General features: G+C 46.9%; 1 protein-coding gene and 1 non-coding gene across 2 annotated transcripts in view; both read left to right on the forward strand.

Annotated features, from left to right (window-relative positions):
* Positions 1-291: 291 nt before the first annotated feature.
* On the forward strand, positions 292-430 carry LOC119813855. The gene has a single exon (XR_005285299.1).
* Positions 431-4,084: 3,654 nt separating this feature from the next.
* Ypel2 (yippee like 2) overlaps positions 4,085-20,463 on the forward strand; it is a 54,378-nt gene continuing 37,999 nt past the window's right edge. The window contains exon 1 of the mRNA XM_038327150.2: positions 4,085-4,314. The gene's annotated coding sequence lies outside the window, so the exon portion shown is untranslated. The remainder of the gene's footprint in view (positions 4,315-20,463) is intronic.

Raw genomic sequence — 20,463 nt, forward strand, 5'->3', positions numbered from 1 at the left:
TGAGGGCTCTCCGGTAGCGGACAATGCTTATGCCATGTCTCTCTAATCTGTAATCTCCCTTTGCTTTGAATGAAATTATCTTGAAGGGCTGGAAGGGTGGCCGAGAGGTTAAGATCACTAGCTGTCCTCCCAGAGGATCAGGGTTCCACCCACTGCATCCACATGGGGGGGGGCTCACAACTGCCTGCAGCTCCAGCTACAGGCAATGGAACACCTTCTTTAGTCCTCCGTCAGCACCACACACACGTGGTGGTGCATGTGCACACAGTTATACACACTAAAAAACCAGTTAATAGAAGTTTCAGAGTCAATTATGTAGACAAATGAGAAAATATCTTTGGTCTGCAGAAGGCAGAGATCCTACATAAATATGGATGTCTCTGTCTGACTTGGACAGCTGGCTAAGGCTGATCATTCCCCTCTGCACAATTTTTTGAAATGCCACTCTAAATATTATATTGTTTCCCTTATTATTTTGCTCACTATCTCTGTGGATTAAGTGTACTGGATTATAGCAGCAAACAAAACAACAAAAAAGAAGAAAGGAAACCAAGTACAGCTACTTCTTTAATCTCTCGCTACATTTCTCTTTCTACTTTTGTAAAGCAAACAAAACCAAGGTGGAATTAGAGAACTGAGCCCCACAAGTTGTTTTTTCACGGCTTCTACATACATACACATACACACAGAGCAAAATAAATATGCTTTAAAAATCGACCTTGAAGGCAGAGGCAGGCGGATCTCTGTGAGTTCGAGACCAGCCTGGTCTACAAGAGCTAGTTCCAGGACAGGCTCCAAAGCTGCAGAGAAACCCTGTCTCGAAAAACAAACAAAAAAAAAAAAAAGCAAAAAATCGACCTTGAAAAATGAAAAGAGAAGCCAGCCATGGTGGCACATGCCTTTAATCCCAGCATTCCAGAAGCAGAGGCATGCAGATCTCTGTGAGTCAAGGCTAGTCTGATCTACATACTGAGTTTTTGTCTCAAAAAACAAAACAAACAAATAAATATAAAATGAGAAAACAAAAACAAAAAACCAAAAGTGACTTTGTTCACAGCAATAGCAGCACACACGTGGCAAAACTGGGGACACAGGATTGATAATCAAAGCTAACGGAAAAGAATGGGTGAAGGCTTTGGGAATGAATAAACTTGGCTTGGCACCACACAGAGGAGTAAAACTCCCTGAGACAGCCAGCCTGATAATATGCCTGTGAGACCAGGAACCTTCTAACTTTTATTGCCACAGTTCTTCTTCTTCTTCTTCTTCTTCTTCTTCTTCTTCTTCTTCTTCTTCTTCTTCTTCTTCTTCTTCTTCCTCTTCCTCTCCTCCTCCTTCTCTTTCTTTCCTTCCTTCCTTCCTTCCTTCCTTTCTTTCTTTCTTTCCTTTTTTTGTTTCTTTGTTTGAGACAGGGTTTCTCTATCTAACAGTCCTAGCTGTCCCGGAACTAGATCTTGTAGACCAGGCTGGCCTCACAGAGATGGGCATGACTCTGTCTCCTGAGTGCTGGGATTACAGGCACGTCCCACCACCGCCCGGCTTCTTTTTTTAAACTGAGTCTTTTGGCTCTGAGTACATTTGTTGCTGTCTTTTGTACACATTGCTTCATCTCTGTTGCTGCCCTCGGGATAAATATCTGTCTAGTCCATTGCTTCTTTCCTCTCTATAGGTTCTCAGAACACAGTCTCATCAAGCAGGAAATGGTACTGAAGCCAGCAGTGAGGAAACCTACTGACGGCCAGAGAAGGTGTTTGGGTTTACAGAGGAGAAGCAACTTCTAGCATAAAGGCCAATTACCCCCCACCCACCCCCCCTCCGCCACCCGCCGCTTCTTGGTTTCTGTTCTACTCACAAAGCTTGGCCCCTTTGCCTGGGAGGAGGCAGATCAGATCTGGCTTAATCTTTTTTTTTTTTTTTTTCTTTTTTGCCAGCAAGCTGATTCTATTGTTTTCCAGCGGGTGGTTCTTGTTGCCTCTTCAATTGCCTGCAATCACACAGCACGCCTGCAGGGGTCCTCAGAGCACCCCACACCACTCGGGTCTTCTTTAGCTAATGTTATCTTTTATTTAAACAGAAAACAGTAGCCTTCAATTTTGTTACATAACATACCAGTATCCTAGGGTGTACAGGATCTACTTTTAGGGAGTAGGGGATCTGTAGATACAAATATATTCACTAATACAATATTGCAGAAATGTAACAAATTTGATTTTCTAGGTTTTTGTTTTTGGTTTTTTTATTCCAGACAGGGTTTCTCTGTTCTGGCTGTCCAGGACAACTCATTTTTCAGACCAGGCTGGCTGGCCTTGAACTCACTGAGATCTGCCTGCCTCTACTTCCCCACCGCCCAGCTGATTTTTCTGGTTCTTTATTTGAAACTTGAGAGTTGGAAGGGACTTCAGAAACCATCTTATTTCAGCCTCCTTATTTATTTTCACAGTAATAGGAATTGATTCTAGAGCCTCAAGCACAGCAGGCAAGAGGCCTGTGAGCCCCATCTCCAGCCCCTTATTTCAGGCTGTGGGAACTAAGGCCTAAGGACACAAAGTAACTTATCCAGGAGGCAGCCTGGGCTGGTAATCAAATCTGAAGAATTTAATATATGTCCTTAAAGCTTAAACCTTTCAAGTTTGTGATTAATTAGCTGAAGGCTTTTTGCACCCAGAATTTAGACTTCTCAAAGTAATCAATTGTAAACAATGACGGTGTTCTTACACTGAAACTGTTACCTACCAGCGATTATGAGACAGTTTTGGTTTTACTAACTTTGGGACTGCATTTATACCTAACCATGTGATGTCCATTAACTGAAGACAACTTGGTTGATTGAATGTATATTAGAAACAGCTGGGTGGAGTTCCAGGTGACTTTTTGAGTTACCTGTGGATCTACCCAAACACCATACTGGGTTTATGCAATAATTACTGCAGGGCATGAGACAGAAGTTACCTGGGCCTCCTGCAGCACCTCACAGCCAGAAACGCACTTTTTTTCACCTAACCTAGGCAGGCTAGGAACTGGTTTCTCAGTTGAGCATGACCTTGAACTTCGGATCCTTTTTCTGGCTCCACTTCACAAGCACTTGCATGATAAGGCATGGACTACCCTGCCCAACTACCATGTATTTTCTTATTTTCTCCTTTCTAAAATGTTAATGAAAACATGTTTTTGCTCCCACGCCATGCAGAACCCCAGTGGAAAGGCTAGACCTGCTCTGTCCTCTGTCTCTGGCAGGAATTCTTTATCAAATTGACCTGTTTTCCTGCTGGAAGACTCTGCCCCACTCCACCCACCTGGTACCTCCCTGGATTTCCCGACTGTCAGGAGTTTATTTTTTAACCTTCTCTTCCTTGAAAAGCACCACCCCACTGACCCAGAATGCCGACTCCTCCTCTTTGGTCAGTTTGACCATTCTTATTCTACTTTCTGGTTATGTTAAGCGACCTCATTAACTTCTGAAGACCCTGGAAAACCTATTGCTATAGGGCACCCCAATTTCTCTAAAGTCCTTCTGCATGCTCTTCCACCCCCAGTACTGGGATTGAACCCAGAGCCTGGCACACACCAGACCGTCCTTTTCTGGTTTTATCTGGTCGAAATGACTAGCGGGTCAGAGGGAATTGTCTCTCTGTTTCTGAGCAGGGCATGGGTGGGCCTGCTGAGACTGCTCCTATCTTATTAAATCCACTTGCCTTGAAGTCTGAGGGCCACTTCTGGTAACTTAGGCTCTGGGTCAGGAATTAAAACCAAAGGGAGGAAGAAATTACTATCTAGGTTTTCCAAGAAGTACTGTAAATCCCACGTCCCATCGTAGCCCCGGGTCCTGGGAATCGCAGTAAACCCAAACAGCCTCCGGTCTCAGAGAGCTCACCCATCCCAATCCTCTCTCCTCCCAGCCCCGCCCGCTAGCTGCCCGGACTGGCGGGACCAGGACCTCGCCACACTCCTCGCACGCGCGCCCCACCAGGGCAGAGGGGCGGGTGGGGGTTGGGGGCGGGAGGCAAGGGAAGCAGGGGCGGAGTTCCGTCCTCCGCTGATTGGCTCCTCGCTGATGGGCTGCGGCCGTGCCGGACCAACCGGTGGCGTGTTGCTATGTGCTGAGCCGATGGGATAGGCGCGGGGGCGCGTCTGTCACCCGGCAAGCCCCCGGCCCGGACTCGGAGGGATGCGGAGCGGCAGTGGCGGCGGCGGTGGCGGAGACTGTGGCTTTAAGAGCGCACAGGGAGCGCCAGAGTCAGCCGTGCAGTCCTTCGTCGCCAAGCACACCAGAGCAGCCGAGCCTGGCGCTGGCGGGACCGGGCAGCTTGCCGCCAGGTAAAGGGATCGCTGGCCGGTTGCGCGTGGGCGTGGGGCGCTGTCCGCGCGGCTTCGAGCTGTTCGCCTTGGAGGCGGTCGGGCTCCCGCACAGCACGCAGCCCAGCTCGGTTGGGGCGATGCTGGGGAGGTCCCTCGGGATTTCCCCAAGGGTTCTTGGGGCGCCAGGGGCGGGGAGCGGGCTGCCGCGGCCACGTGACCGGTTTGTTTACAAACACTGGCGCGCGCTCCGAGTTCGGGGCTTGGGGAAGACAGCGAGCTGACTGGCTGTGGTGGAGACCGGCGTGTCTGGGCTCTGCCACTTCCCTTGTTTGGCTTGATTTCCCCCGCGGGTGGCACACGGTGACACCGGGCTGTGTGGTCTGTCTCCACCGAGACTCTTGGGTCTGGGGCACACGGCCCTCAAAAGTCCCCGGAGTGCTACGCCAGCCCCCGGCCGAGGGAACCGCAGCGAGTTCCTGCCTGGACGCTTCCCGGCACCTCCCCAGCGGCCTTGCCAAGGGGTGGGCGCGAACTCTGCTGCCAGACCCGCTGCGGGGGCCTCTGCGGAGGGTTCCTCTCCGGAGCTGGCTCCTGTCTCTCCCTGCTTCAAGTTTCACCTGCTTGCTTGCTGACTCCTTTCGGGTGATGATTTTCCTGAAAGAGTGGGGGCACACGACAATACTCGCGTCTTGTGACTGGCACTAAGGAGGGGGACCACGCCTGCTCCTTGGACCCCTTGTGCAAACAACTGCCTGCCACCTCTTGACCTCACTTTTACCTAGCGTTTTAGAAAGCTGAGTGGGCATCCCCCGGTTTACCCAACCGTCCACATTCCGGCCTGGACATGGCAAATTGGTCTACTCAGAAGCTCTGCTGGGTGTTTGGGTTTTTTTTTTTTTTTTTTTTTTTTGCCTCCTTGTTGATTGATTTGTTGTTGCCACGTTGGAGTGTCTTTGAGCTACTGAGTTGGAAAGGCTAAGGGCTAACAAGGGCCCTAGCTACTAGTCTTTTGTCCTGTCGTTCTAGCAAGATGGGCTCTGCCCAGAGCTTTGGACAAGACTAGGATTACTTTTCTGTATCCCATTTACAGAACATTAGAGACACAAGGGAATTACAGAAAATCTCAGGCTTGTAGCTCTGCGATAGTCTGGTTTGGGGGTTTAGAATCTGATCAATAAGATGGGGTTCACACTTTCCCACCTTTTTGCCACACACTGCCATAGGCTTTACCTGAATCCAGCCAACTTTATTTGCTTTTAATGCTGATAGTCTTACCTCCAAGGAAGTTTCATTCTTTTTAAATAATGTTTTTAAAATTCTGTAATTTACAAAATAATGACTTTATTATGACATTTTCATACATATGTGTCTTTGTGCCTGGTTCATACTCAACTATGACAATTTCCCCATTTTTGTCCTGTGCTGTGAAGTGAGTGGCAGTGAGTTCTTTACACTAATAGCAAGCCCAGCATGAGGAGAGCTGGGTAAACTTCATTTTGACTTCTACGATTTGCTCCCTACTTCATGACAGGGTCAAAATGGGATGGAGTAGGAGCCTGGGCTTATGCCCTGCCTCAGTTGGGCTCTGCCTTCGCAGTTTAGAATTCAGTAACACCATTTCTTGGATCTGATCTCTCTGCTTGAATTGAGGTAGGGATGGAAAATAAAGTTTTCCTAGCTAGCGATAGTGGTATACAACTAAGCCCTGAACTCTTGGAGGTAGAGGCAGGGGAATCACTAAGGCTAGCCTGGTCTGTATAAAGGGATTCCAGGCTAGACAGGGCTATGTAAGGAGATGCTCTTGTCTCCGAAAATAAACAAAAACCTTTCAGTTCTTTAGAACCACTATGTTCAAACTTTCGTGGGATCCGCAGTAAGGAATATGTGCACTGGTCAGCTATTGAAAGTTTTGGGAAGTGGTAACTATTACCCACAGTACTTGCAGTGTGCTGGGATGTTTGTTTTCCCGCTTCATTAGAAAAAAATCAACTGGTGGTCATGACTCATTAATTTGATTTCCTAACCAAATGGGTCACGACCTTCAGTTTGAGAAACATTGGTTTAGGGCGGAGGTCCTCTAGCCTGAATGCACGATGGCTAGAGTAGGGTTTAGAAATAGAGTGGTTAAAAGAAATGCATATGCGTATCTGTATTTCCTGTACATTAAACATATATGCATATGTATAGCGTGTTAATTACTCCTCTCATACTACAGCCCAGGCTGGCCTGGAACACCCTGAATAGCCCCAACCTCATCCTCCATAGTGTAGAAATTACAGGCATTAGGCCCCACACACCTGCTTAGAGTTGCTAGTTGGGGGTGCCCTTTGTTAACAAGTGGCCATTAGAGGACAATGCAGGGACAACTCCCTGGTCTCCCGGGAGTTGATGTGAAGTGCAAAGTCAGGAAGCTGTCCCATACTTGGGTGCAAGCTTTCAGATCACTCAGCTCCTAGCTGTCGCCCTTTGAAAGGGGCCCTGGCATGGTGGCTACACCTTTGGTTCCACCACTCAGGGGGCAGAGGCAGTCAGATCTCTTGTTCTGCATAATAGCTTGTTCCAGAGCCGCTGGCACTACAGAGTGGGACCATGCTCAAAAACTTAGGTAAACAGGCAGCCCTTGCACCCTGCTCCACTCCAGCTCCCGGGAAGCTGCTGCTCCTGTCTCTGTAGCACTGGATGCTTCTGAGTGCGTGGGGGGTTGGAGATGTGAGCGGTGCTGACGCTGACGAGCTGCTGTGCTCTTCACAAATTGTGTGCGTTTTCGTTGTCATAATGATGTTAATGGTTTTGAGGCAGTCGGTGCCTGGGGGATTAACAACTGGCCAGCAGAAGAAAGGTTTGATTTTGTTTTGTGTCTGGCTGGTATTCCAGACTGTGTAGCCCGAGGGAAAGGCAGGCTGTGACTTTATTTTGATTTGGGGGTTTAGGGGTGGGTGGGTGGGCGGAATCAGGGACTTGTCTATCATCAGATGTTAATAAGAGACTAAAGTTCCCAGCTCTCTTGCCTAGTCAGCTGTCTCTTTGAATTTGCATGGGCACAGTGTGTGCAGGTGGGTCTTCTTAGTCATTTGGTTCCTGATGCCTTTACCTCTGCCTTTAAGCACAGACACACAGAAACACGCCAGTGGAGCTATACAGTCAATTTCGCTTACTTTGTCCAAACAGGTTGGTGGAAGAGGTTTCTTTGAATTAAAGCTGTAGTTTAGCTTTACAAAGGACACTTAATTATCCAAATTCAGATTCTCCGGTCCTTCTTGGCAACGAAGTGCCTTCTAGGAGAGCGTTCACTGGGAGATTGTTTAAATTAACTTTAATAACACTCCATTTGGCCTAGCTGCTCATATTCAGCATAGCCAGTTTTGAGCACAGAGAAAAAATGAAAGCAAGAGTGGCAAGGGCTAACAAGTCTTAGGAAAAGCAGAGGGGAAGGATTGGAAAGGAGATCAGGCACAGTTCCCTTTGTAAACTACCTCAGCCTTTCTCCAGGTCTACAAACCAAACCACTGGGTCCTCTTGACAGGTACAAAGCATCATCTTGAATTCTAGCCCACAGTGATGGAGAGAGGCCATCAGCGCCCTCCGGCCCGCCTGCCTGCCAAAGGTATTTTGTTTGGGCTGACAGGTTTTTGGTGATGTTCTCCATAACAAAAGGTGCTGTCTGCTGGGGTCTGTGAAAGATCGCGTCTTCCCGTATTTCCCTGTGGGCTGCAGTAATTTCTTCCTCATTCTTGTCAGCAGGGTGCAGCTTCGTTCTCTGTGCCCTCCCCCCCCTTCGCCCCACCTTATCACCTGCCTTTCTGCCCTCATTTCTGCTGCAGCGACTTGGGCCTTTCTGAAACATGCCATGCTCACAAGCTGTCTTCAGAAGGCTTGCTCTGTGCCCAGGCTGGCTTTGCCCTCTTGGTCCTCAAGCCTCTACCACTGCCTGCTGGGATTGTAGGTGTACGTCACCACACCCAATTTTTTTCCCCTTTCTGGGTCACAGCATTTTCTTTTCAAAGATTTTTTTCACTTGTATGAGTGTTTTGTCTGCATGTATTTATGGTGCCAGATTAGAAGAGTATTACATTCCCCTGGAACTGGAGTTCTGATGGTTATGGACCACCATGTGGGTGCTGGGAACCAAACCCGGGGCCTCTACAAGAGCAACAAGAGACATAATCTCTAACCTTGCTTGTTCATGTTTGCCTTGGTTTTTTTTTTTTTTCTTTTTTCTTTTTTCTTTTTTGTTTTTGAGACAGGGTTTGTCTGTAGCTTTGGAGCCTGTCCTGGAACTAGAACTTGTAGACCAGGCTGGCCTTGAATCACAGTACTGCCTCTGCCTCCCAAGTGCTGGGATTAAAGGTGTGCACCACCATCTTTCAGCTTGTTTGTTTTTTCTACTGTTCCTTTCCTTTTCCAGAGGAAAACCCGCCCCTCCCTGACTGGTTACCAGCAGCTGCTCTTTGCCCACAGGCTTTTTTAATCCCTTAACTTTGTTTTGACAGGGTCTCTCCTATCTGAGGCTGGTCTTGAAATTTACGTCTGGCCTCTATCTCCCTACTGGTGTAATTACAGGCTGAGTTCACGTCTTGCTGGTCTCCCGATGTCATGCATGCTAAGCTACATCCCCAGCCTCCAACTTTCTTATTTTTAAAATTCATTTACTGTCATGTGGAAATTTATTGTTTACTTGTTTATTGGAATGGAATATTGAGCATCGATTCCCTGCTGATAATACTTGGCATTCAGCAGGTACTGGATAAATAAATACCTGTTGGTTAAAAGCGTAATGCCCAAAGAAGCCAGCCAAGCTTTAAGCTTTAATCTCTATAGAGCAGGAAGCCTTTTTTTTTTTTTTTTTTTTTTTTTTTTTTTTTTGAGGCAGGTTTTCTTTGTTGCCTTGCTTGGCCTCCAGCTCACAGAGATCCACCAGCCTCTGCTTCCCTAGTGCTGGGATTAAAGGTGTGCAACTATTTCTAAGAGAATACGAGAATGAAGAATTTTTTTGTCTCTTTCTTGGAATGAAGATAGTATTTTCTGATTTTCTTTCACACCTTGCATTTTCCGCAGTATTTTTTTTTAATTCCTTTATTCCATTTATAGGTTGCCAGTCTCTGAAAGCTCCACAGTCTCTCATTGTTAATAAACATCTCTTGCCTCTTCCACTGACCTCACTCTGGTCCGCGCTGGGTTTTCTTTTCTTTTTTCCCTGACATGCATTAGCATTTCTATCAGTAATCACACATTTCATTAATACCAGCAGGCCCTACAGTGGAGATGAGGGCCTGGCTGTGGAATCAGAAAGAACCGGATAATTAGCTCTGTGACCTTGGGCAATCTAAATCTTTGGTCCTTATTTGTAAAATGGGACTAATAATAGTTGCTATCACTCAGGATTTATGAGAGGATTAAGTGAGAGAATGCAGGGGAAACCAGGCCTAGAGCTTGGCACCTAGGAAGCACTCAGGGCTTGCTATTAATAACAGCATTAATAATATGGGGTAGACTCATTTCTGGCTGGCAGGAGTCCATTCCCAATCAATTGATCTGGCAGTGAGTGGTGGGCAACTACCACGTCTTCATTTATATTAAGTAAATAAAGGTCAAAACCACACGCCGGACAGAACCAGAATGGAAATTATATTAGAGATAAGGTCTCACTGGCCGGCTTGGAACCTGCTGTGTAGAGCCAGGCTCATGATCACAGATCCACCTGCCTCTGACTCCTGAGTGCTGGGATTAAAGGCGTTCACCACCGCGTCTGGCAGGAATGCAATTTAGAGATCATCAAATTGTATACAGACTGCTCTCCAACTCTTCTTCTGAATCTTGAGATGGGGTCTCGCTGTACTTGGGCTGTCTGGGAGCTCACTAGTTCCAGCTGGCTGCTTTTACAGTAGCTTCCTATTGAAGACTTAGTGTCTTTGGAAGAAGGAATATTGGAAGCTTTAGAAAAAAGGCATACTGTGAGCTGAGTGGTGGCAGAGAGGAAGGAGGCAGGAGTAGGTGGGTCTCTGAGTTCAAGGCCAGTGAGTTCCTCGCAAAGCCAGAGCTACACAGAGAAGGCCTAAGTTGAAACAATAAAACCCAGAGATATGATATACCACCATAAACAATCTATCTACCTGTGGCCTTGATTAATCAAGCTGGGTTGACTGGAAGCGCTTACTGAGACCCTCTCTGTCTTCTCCAGAAGTGCTTTCCCTGAGAGCCTTGCTTTCCACAGAAAACACAGGGGAAGGAGCTTTATATAACTTGTTTCTGAAGTTCTCAGGATTTATATTGTTGAAAACTTGCTACAGCCTCCTATAATGTCTCCTTTAAGAAGTTGGAGGGAGAAATTCTTTTAGAACACAGTGCCAGGAAAAGCCTTGGCCCTCCAGAGGAACTGGTATGCTTTTTTGTCTTGAGAATTGGAAATTTATAACTGCTCATATTTCTCTTTGCTTTGACTGCCAGGAGGTACAGAGCCAAAAACTGTGGCTTGATTTAACCAACTCAATAGAGGCCTGCATCTTAATATTTTTTTTCAGGGTTAACCTTAAAATTTTTGTTTTATTTCTAATTTTATATGAATGACTTGTAACATTAGGTTCAAACTCGATATATGCTGGATTGGGAATTAAATCTAGTGAGATCATTTTGTTTTAGAAATCTAAACCTTGAGGCTTAAGCAGGAAAAAAGAACTTTCTTGGGTAAAGTACAGCTCAGTGGGTGCCGGGAGGTGGAGGCAGAAGCAGCGGTAACTTGGGGTAGCTGGAACTGATCACGGTGTTAGCGATCTATAAACTGGCTTGGTGGCGCACATCTGTAATTCCAGTACTTGGAAGGTGGAGGCTCCTGGTCAGCCCAGGATCTGAGAAAAGTCAAAGCCCCAAGTACAGATCATACCTCTGTTTCTCAGGTCAGAGTTCTTTCTAGTCCTGCATATTTTAAGGGAGTACCCCCTTCTCACCTAGCCCCAAATTGCCCAGAATGTTTCAGTCCTAAGCAAAACACGCTTCCTTCCAGATGGTAAAGGAGCCTTTTCCATGCCAGTGCATCTCTCCACTGTGGTACAAAGTTGCCACCCGCATTTCTGCTGCATGGCTGTTCTGTCTTCCCAGCTATAGGGCAGCCCTTCCTTCTGGTCTTGAGAATGGGTCATGTCCTGGCAAGATTGCCAGCTCAGAAAGAAGCAGGCCTAGAGTTTTCGTGTTTCTGGCTGGGAAAGAAAGTTGATGTGAAATGGCCGATGGGTACCACTGGGCTCGGAGAGGGTCTCTGGGGGAACGGCAGTTGAACTTTCTATCAGATTGGCTTTATTTTGTTTTGGTTTATTTAAAACAACCCAAACACTGACTTGCTAATCATTGCAGGTTTGTTTTCCAGTTCCTTTTGGGAATATAATACCTGGGGCTTGGGAGCTTAGCATTGGCCACAACTACTGGTGAAGAACTTCTAACTTGGGCTGAAATGTAATCTTGGTGTTCTTTGTTTTGTTTTCATGGGTAATAATCATTGGTCAGATAATAAGAGCTGGGGGGGTCATAAAGATGAGTTAAGACATGCACTTGTCCCCTCCAACCAGTGATGAAGGTATATGTACAAGTAAGCAGGGTACAAGCTAGAAAGACTTTATGGGGACAGGGAAAGAAGGGTGAGCACTTGGAGGTGAGCCTAAATAAAGAGGTTCTAAAGTGAGGGCAGAATGTGCTCAAGAGTGCACACTGGAGAGTGTGGGACCGCTGCCTGGGGACCCTTGCTGTGGTAAGGGACAACTTGATGGATGTGAACTGTGACTCTGTTCTCAGGAATAGAAGGAAGTCGGAGAGCTTGGAAGAGTGGCTCGTTGGCACATAGTTACATTACATGTCCTCAGTGGAAAACCTCTAGAGATATTTATTCATCTCATTTTCTCATTCCCCCTCCCTCCACCTCATGTGGTCCAGGCGACTTTGAACTCCTGAATCCCCTGCCTTCACCTCCAAAGGCTGGGATTTGAAGATGTCTGGTTTCTTCAGGATTTTAGGAGAAGGTTGTCAGGTTGTCTGCACACCCCACTAAAGCCTCAGACTAAAGACTCCATTAATAAGAACCGAAGCCAGTTTGATCCTGTGCCTGATCTGTCACCTTCCCTTCTGGTTCAGGCTGTCCCCCCCACCCAGTCCTTTCCCTCCTGCTTTTCCTCAGCTTTGTAAGGATTATTTTATATGTGTGGACATTTTGTCTGTATGTCTGTCTGTGCTCTGTGTGTGCACCTGGTGCTGAAGAGGATGTTGGATCCCCTGAGATTGAAGTTACAGATGGTTGTGAAGCCATCATGTGGGTTCTGGGAATTGAACCCAGGGCCTCTGGAAGAGCAGCCAGTGCTCTTAACTGCTGAGCCATCTTTCCATTTTAGCTATTTATTGTTGAAGTATTGAATCTGATAGTATTCCAGTGACACCTCAGGTCATTATATTATACATATTATATTCTAGCATATATTAAAAGTATGTGTTGCAGAACTATAGTCCAGGCATTTGGAGGTCAGAGGATTGTTTCGATTCTGAAAGGCCAGCCTCACCTCACCCCAACAAAACCAATAATTTGTGTGTGTATATAAATTTTATTTTTTTTTTGTGGTGTTGGGAATTGAACCCAAGGCCTTGTGCCTGGCAGGCAAGCATCTGTTGCTGAGCTATATTCCTCAGTCCAAGGATTAGACTTTAAAAGCTTTCCTTTGCATTTTGAAGCACTTCACCATCCCTATAGCTATATTATTATATCTATACATCTCTAGCTCTGTATTTTGTTTTTGTATTTTGAGGCAGCTTCTTTCTTACTAAGTCTCTCAGATTGGCCTTGGTTGTGCTATCCTACTGCTTAGCATGTAGATTCTTCAATAGCTTAAACTCTGGAGGACACAGGGACCAAGGTGACATTTCCCCAGACTTCTGATTTGAAAGAATTCATCCCAGTACTAGGGAAAAAGGAACATAAGGTGCTGGAATTCAAGGTCATCTCGAGCTACATCACCAGATTAAATCCTGCTCAGGTTGGCCTTGAACTTCCAACCTCTCCTCAGCCTCCCAAACGCTAGGGTTTTAGGCATGCACCCCCACACCCACCTAACTGAGCTTTCCAAGTTTGTACTTCACGTCCGGCTCTGGGATGACCCACAAACTAGCTTTGTGGAAGCTTCTTAATTGGAAAGGCTGAATTGGCAAAGTGCATGTGAGTCTGTCCTCCATGCAAAGGAAAGCAGCTTTGTTTGTGAATAAGGTCTACCTGCCGTTCGCATAGAGAGGCCCAGAAACTCACCAGAGTCCTTCCCGGGTTGGCCAGCTCATTGTCTTAGGCATCCTTTCGATACTTGCTCTTCCCTTTCTCGCTCTCAATTTTAAAAGTTCAATTTCCAGATTTCAGCGTGGAAAGGCCAGGAGCTCAGCCACAGACAGTCTCTATCTAGAATGTGGGATTTATGAGAACTAGGGATAAAAGCGAGAAAGCCAAAAGGCACGCTGACAGCTCAACAGCAGAACAGTATTGGCAGGTCTGGGATGGATAGCTTGGAGTTAATTGGGGCCCAGCTGTGCCCTGGAGACCCATCCGAGAGAGAAATCAAGGTCGTGACAGCGCCTGTAGCCAGAAGACATTCATTAATCCAGCAGATAGTTGAGTTTGGGAAGCCCAGAAGCACCAAACAATCACTGATGGAGCTGGATAGTTCCTGAGCCTTGGAGTTCTGAGGGGAGGGGACCGGACTGGAGCTTGAAGGCAAAGGGAGAATTTTGAAGAGAGGCCGTATCATTTCCTTTGGGGAGTAGGTAAGATGGGAGTCACACTGGGTCTCCCTGTTTAGCTAAGGTTGGCCTGGAACTCACTCGCTTTGGCCTCAAGTGTACGGCAGTTTTCTTGCCTCTGCGTCTTGGGTTCTGGGATTCCAGACAAGACCACTGCTAGCCCGAGTCTCTTGTGGTCTAAAGCTGTGTTCTCAACAGAGTTTCTAAGTGTCTGTTTTCCATTATAGTTCAAGTCTATCCCTGTCTGGGGCACAAGTATGGGTAGTGCTCCAGGTCACAGAATATAGAATGAATGTTCCTTGTTTTATTTTAACCAGGATTGCCATCTGGAAGTGTAAAGGCTGACACTAAAGGGTGGCAGAATTGGCCTGGAGGAAGAAAGCTGAAGGGTTCTATGCCCGGCCTGAAAGGCCATGATGTACAGTTTAGAACCTGTAGGTTCTGTGGGATCCCCTGGGAGAGGGTGTCTAGAGCAGCCCGAGGGCTTCTAGGGTTCAGAAGGCACATACAGCCTGGGTTAGGGTCATGTGGGAGCTCTCATGGGTATGGTGGAGTAGTGGAGTATGAATGAAGGCTCAGGGAGGCAGATCAGAGACAGCGTTCCAGCAGGCAGGTAAATACACAGAGGTTCACGCTGCTCATCTGGGCTATGACCTCACAGTGCTGAGTCTCAGTCACCATCTCCCAGTCCTGGTGACTTGGCCCCTTCAAGAGTCAGTTGCCTTTGTTGGAGTAATGCCCAGAATTAGGTATAAGACTTGGGAGGGTCTGTAAGAGTGCAGGAAGGCAGGCAAGCGCAGGATAAGGTTTAAAACCACCAGCATGGTTCCTAGAGTCGCTCATTGCCCCCAGTTAACCAGGTTTCAGGACTCCCTAGTGTGCTGAATGCGGAGCCCCAGAGAAACCACCGTGGAGGATGGGTCAGAAAGAAAACTGGACCTTTTCAGGCACTTTCATGCCTTGGTGGGATAAATTCTATCTCAGAGAAGGACATTCTTTGTGGGCTGGGATACGGGGCTGCCAGCTCTGCTTAGCATTTGATTTGTGCTGGCTATTGAGGGGTGAGCAGGTTTTTACAGGGCCTGGGAGGTAGATTAGAATGTGGCAGGTAACTGGAATAATTTGAAACAGTGTAGTAACTGATGTGGTCTGTTAGCCAGGCTTGGAGGGAGTGGGGAGGTGATAAAAATTGGCTCAGGCTCTTGGTACCACCAGAGGCGTTTGGACTGTGCCCTGTAATCTGGTAGGAAACTGGTACGGGTTTTGAAATGCGAGAGGGATGTGCTCAAATTGTGTTTCAGAAGTAGAATTCTAGAATGAGCTGGAGGAAGAAGAGCTGAGTCAGGGAGTGAGGATGGACGGTAGCCCGTGGTGAAAGGATGGGGCTCATAGTGCTACTGCCGAGGACTGCCATGGATGAAGGAATTACACACAGACAGGTCTGGGATGTAGCTCAGTGATAGAGTGCTTGCCGGGCATTTCTGGCCCTGGTCGTGATTCCCAGCATTATAAAAAACCCAGCTAATTAACCAAGCCATACCAAAAAGCAAAACAAAAACAACAACAACAAAAAAAACTAAAAGTCAACTGTTTAGGAGACATGAACTAATAAGTAAAGGAAAAAAAGCTGCCTGCTTGGTCAGTGGGGTCTTTAAGGAGATGGAGGCTGAACATCTGCCTAGCGTGTAAAAGAACTGGGTTCAATCCCTAGTGGTTCACAACCATCTGTAGCTCCAGTTCTAGGGGATCCAGTGCCCTCTGAGCTCTGCAGGCCCCAGGCAGTCTCTGCACATATAAACATGAAGGCAAAACACTCAATACATATAAAAAATCTAAACAAACTACTTATGAGTGAGAAGACTCTGTGTGCAAGCCTGGAGAACTGTGTTGTCCTTGTGCACATGCAGGTGCTACAAGCATATATGCACATATCCATGTATACACACACTTACTCACTAATAAAGTTACGGTTTAAAAATGCAGTACCTGCAGGGAGTTGAACCCAGGGCCTCATGGGTAGTGAGTGCTTGTGGTGGTTTGAAAGAAAATGGCCCCCAAAAGGAGTGACACTGTTAGGAGGTGTGGCATTGCTGGAGGAAGTGTGTCATTGTGGGGTAGACTTTGAGGTCTCTTGCTCAAGCTTCCTCAGTGTGACTGTCAGTTGACTTCCTGAGCCTGCAAGGTGTCGCACTCTGAGCTCCAGCACCACGTCTGCCTGCACGCTGCCATATTCCCCATCATGATGAAACTGTAAGTGAGCAGCCCCCGTTAAATATTTTCCTTTGTAAGAGTTGCCATGGTCATGGTGTCTCTGCACAGCACTAGAAACCCTAAGATAGTGTTCTCCAGTGAGCTTTATCCCAGCCCATGGTGTCAGCTTTGGTAAGCTTCATTTGACGTATCTTAGGAGTTTACCAGAAGTGCCTGTTAGAAGAGAGGTCAGCTGATCGTTGGTGGCACTCAGGAGGCAGAGGCAGGCAGAACTCACAAGAGTTCGAGGCCAGGCTGGGATACAGAGTTCCAGGACAGGATCCAAAAGCTACACAGAGAAACCTGTCTCAAAAAACCAAAAAAGGTGGGCAGTGGTGGTGCACGCCTTTCATCCCAGCACTTGGAAGGGCAGAGGCAGGTGGACCTCTGAGTTTGATCCAGGCCAGCCTCAACAAGAGCTAGCTCCAAAGCTAGAGAAACCTGTCTAGAAAAGAAAAGAAAAAAAAGATCAAAGGTGCAGAAGCAGAATGCACAAGCTGAGTGTCTGGAGAGGGGAAGGCTGGGAGAAAGAACGTCGTGATGGAAGCAAAGCCTATATTTCTTTGTTTTCAAGAAAGAGGGTCTTGCTCAGGCTGACTGGAGCTTGCTCTACTGTTTAGGCCGCTCTTAAACTAGCAATCTTCCTAAGTGCTCGGGTTATAGGCATGCACCACCTTGCCCAGCTCGGGTCCATAAAGCTTAGGGGGGGAAGGAGCTGCATGCCTCACCGCGGCCGAATAGTGTGAGCCGTAAGTGAAGCATTAGCGCTTGCACCTCGCCTGTTATACTGGCCCGTATTTTTGTTACTCAATCTTGATTGTGATTTATGATCATCGGGAAGCTTTGCCGGGAACTTCTGTGGCGTTAACCCTGGGATCCAGCAAGGCCCTCAGCAATCTGAATTCTTGACCTGCTCTCTTTTCCGACCTCCCCCTCCCCACCCCCACATCCCCACTGAGCCATCCTTTGGTGTTCTCACAGAGGGATGCTCCAAGCAACAGTCAAGATGGTCACATGGTATGAACTCTTGTGATCTTGTTTCTGAGACAGGGTCTCACCGTAGCCCAGGGTGGCTTAGAACTCACTGTGTAGGTTAGGCTAGCCCTGGACTGTGCCAGTCCTCTGGCCTGAGTGTTGGGTCACCGTGCCTGGCTTATGCTGGGATTTTGTGTATTAGATTTCTCACTGTCTTCTCTGTTCTCAACAGGAAATTTTCAAAAAATCGGTATACTCAATTCCAGGATACTTTATGAACCCTGCATGTTGGGTATTTTTTTTTTTGCTTTCCCTGATTGTGAGGCGTGCAAAGACAGATTTGCATTTGAAGTCCAGTAGCATAGCAGTTTCAAGAGCATTCATTTCAGGCTGGGCCTGACCGCCTTATCATACATGTGCACATGTGGTGTATGTACGCCTATATTTTAAAAAATTCTGTGTGTGCGTGTGTGTGCCATCATGGCAGGGAACATAGTGCTGGAGAAGTAACTGAGAGCTTTATCCTGATCCACAAGCAGAGAGCAGGGCACAGGAGGCCTGTCCTGAGACCTCAAGCAAGCCTACCTCCACTGACAAATTTCCTGCAACTGGGCCATACATCCTAATCCTAATCCTTCTCAGATAATGCCACTCTTTTGTGACTAAGCTTTCAGAAAGAAGCCTGTGGGGGAGCCATTCTTCAGACCACCCCAAAGCCCTAATTTTGCTATTTTGAAAAAAAATAAGATTTATTTTATGCGCATGTGTGAATGCTTTGCTTCCCTGTATGTCTGTGCACCATGTGTGCCTGGTGTGTGCCAGAGGTTAGAAGGCATCAGATTCCCTGAAACAGGAGTTAGATGGTGTGTGTCGTCATGCGGGTGCTGGGAATTACACCCAGGTCCTCTGTACGGGCACCAAGTGTTCTTAACTTCTGAACCATCTCTCTAGTGCAGCTCTTGGTTTTTTGTTTGTTTTTAATATATTTAAAACTTAGATTGTGCATTTGAAAGAACATGCATTTCCTCCTCCAAACACCTCCATTCCCCCACCTCCCTTCCTTTTAGAACTCTACCCTAGTCAAGTGCAGACCTTTAATCCTAGCGCTCTGGAGGCAGAGGCAGGTGGATCTCTGAGTTCAAGGCCAGCCTGGTCTACAGAATGAGTTCCAGGACAGCCAGGGCTACACAGAAACTCAGTCTCAAACAAGAGTTCTTTCTAACTCTGTCTGCTCTCAGTTCCTTTTCTACTTTCATGACCTGTGTATATTTTCTAGATTCCTCATATGAGAGAACTAACTTTTTTTCTTAATTTTACTAACTGATCCTAATTTTGTAACTATTTTAAATCCTAATTTTTTTTGAGACATGATCTCATTCTGTAAACCAGAATGAAGTCCAGCTCCTACTTCCTGAGTGCTGGGATTAAGGGACGCACTACCAAAACTGGCCCTGTATACAATTTTGTAAGTTATCTTAAATCCATTTTGGAGCTGGGATTTGTGTAAGGAAAGAACAGAAGCCACCAGATTTCAGCCAAGTGGCCTTAAGTGTCTTCAGGTAGAGTTTTTTGCATCATTTTCTATTTTGCGGTTGTAGACACAACTTGTAGTATTTGATCTTCTTGATAAGCAGACCCAGCTACTTCTGCCCAATACCTATTGGAGGATGTTCAAGGGAGCCATTTCTTTTTCCACACAGATGTGCTAGCAGATGTGAGCTTCCCCAGGTAAAGTGCTGCACTAAGAGCCATGCCATACATTGCTCTGCTCACAGATGTGGCAGAGGTGCCATCTGCGGCCACTTCTGAATGGACTTTCTAAGACCGGCGTGCTCTGTGAATGTGCCGAATTGCAGGCCTTAAGAAAATGAAGGTTGGTGGATGGAAAGTGCTTTATACTGTAGGACAAGGTTCTACTTAAACGCTAAAACACGGAATTAGAGGGGCTGGAGTGATGGCCCAGTGGTTAAGGGTACTTTTCAGAAAACCTGGATTTGATTCCCAATATCCACCTGGTAACTCACAGCCAGCTGTAACTCCTGCCCAGGGGCTCCTACATCCTCCTCTGGCCTCTGAGGGCCTTGCACACACATGCAGATAAAATACTTATATGCATAACATTTTTTGTTTTGTTTTGATTTTTTTTTCAAGACAAGATTTATTTGTGTAGCCTCAGATGTCCTGATACTAGCTGTGTAGACCAAGCTGGCCTCGAACTCACAGAGATCCACCTGCCTCTGCCTCCCGAGTGCTGGGATTAAAGGCGTGCGCCACCATTGCCTGGCTCGGCCACACAGACCTTTAATCCCAGCACAACAGCAACAGCAAACGATTGAGTCCCGATTTTAAAGAGAGAAGGAACAGTGGTGGCACATGCCTTTAATTCCAGAGGCGGAGGCAGGTGGAGCTCTGAGTTCAAGGCCAGCCTGGTCTGCAGTAGTTTCAGGACTGCCAGGGCTACACAGAGAAACCCTGTGTCAAACAGATAAGGAGTCCCAGATATCATATATGATTGTCGTGAGACAGATACCTGCTCAAATCAAGACTCAGCTCTATGTCCAGGTTGTGACGGATGCTGGCTTTGTTTCAGAAGGGGCAGGTCTTCTTGCTGCCCATGGCTATATAAGAGGTATCAATAAAATATAACACACTTTTTTTCCGGTTGAGAGATTTTTCTTTGTTTGGGGTTTTTCTGTTTTGGTTTTTTTTGGGGGGGGGGTTAAATTTGAGGCAAGGTCTCATTTTGTAGCCCTGGCTGGCCTGAAACTTGCAGTATAGATCAGCCTGACCCAAACTTGGAGTGGTCTTCCTGCAATGCCAGAATTGTAGGCCTGTGCCTTCACACCTGTCTCATGGCTGTCCTGGAACTCTCCTAACGCCGTGAGTCAGCCACCGGCACAGGAGCATTGGTGCCTTTGGTCCTGGGAGTGGGAACAATAATTCTTGGGCTCCTAGTTGGCGAGAGTGATTGTAGCTTATCAGGGTGGTTGAGAACCCTTTGCCTGGTATTGCGTTAGAATTCGTCTCTCACTCTATCGTGGGATTCGTCTCTTTCGGGATGAAGGTGCCGTTACCGCCTTTCAGGCATTTTGCCCAGTATAAGAAGAATCCAGACCGAATCCAAGTTTACCTGCCTCCAGGTGCTATGTTTTTTGCTATGTAGCCCAGACTGCCCTCAGACTCATGGCA

The sequence above is a fragment of the Arvicola amphibius genome, chromosome 4 (genome assembly GCF_903992535.2).
Source record: "Arvicola amphibius chromosome 4, mArvAmp1.2, whole genome shotgun sequence".
NCBI lineage: Eukaryota > Metazoa > Chordata > Mammalia > Rodentia > Cricetidae > Arvicola > Arvicola amphibius.